The following is a 707-nucleotide window of genomic DNA, read 5'->3' on the forward strand; positions in this document are numbered from 1 at the left end:
AATTAATTTCATAGTGTATTATCAAAGACATACTAAGTTTTAAGTAAGTAAGTAAGTGAAATTTATTCAATTCAGATACATATTCGTCTATAACAGAAAAAAAATAATACATTTAGATACATAAAATGTAGAGATTATATAATCCTATGAGAACTAATGAAAGTTACGGCTACCTGAACAAGCTTGTATTGTAGCCAGCCAACAAAATAGTAATTCTAAGTCTATATAACCAGACACACTAATTTTGCTGGGCGGAGAAAGGAAGAAATAGGAAGAAGAAGATAGAGGACGAAAGAGAGAGAGAGAAATCTGATTTGGATGCGCCTCGGAAGGCACTTCTAATATTGATTATTTCTCATTCGTGTATCAGTGGAAGCATATCATAATTAAAATGCCAACAATTTTTTAACTATTTTTTGAATTTGACTTTGTTTCTCATGCCTTTCAATGATTCAGGTGAAGGGTTGTAAAGTTTAGGTCCAAGATACGTTATGAATTTTTGATTAGGTGTGGAACATTCATGATCTTAACTGAACTGGTACAAGTATTGATAGCATACTGTAGAGAGTGGGCATAATTAGACACTTTCAAAAGTAAACTCCTGTTTTCAAACTATATAAATGACAACTGATGGCTGTGTCTGAGGGTCAAATTTTATGACACACTTAATGGTGAAAACCGTATATCTATAAACGTTTCTGAGATAA

The sequence above is a fragment of the Leptinotarsa decemlineata genome, unplaced genomic scaffold (assembly GCF_025532065.1).
Source record: "Leptinotarsa decemlineata unplaced genomic scaffold, Ldec_3_MD MMD2_tig00000199_RagTag_RagTag, whole genome shotgun sequence".
NCBI lineage: Eukaryota > Metazoa > Arthropoda > Insecta > Coleoptera > Chrysomelidae > Leptinotarsa > Leptinotarsa decemlineata.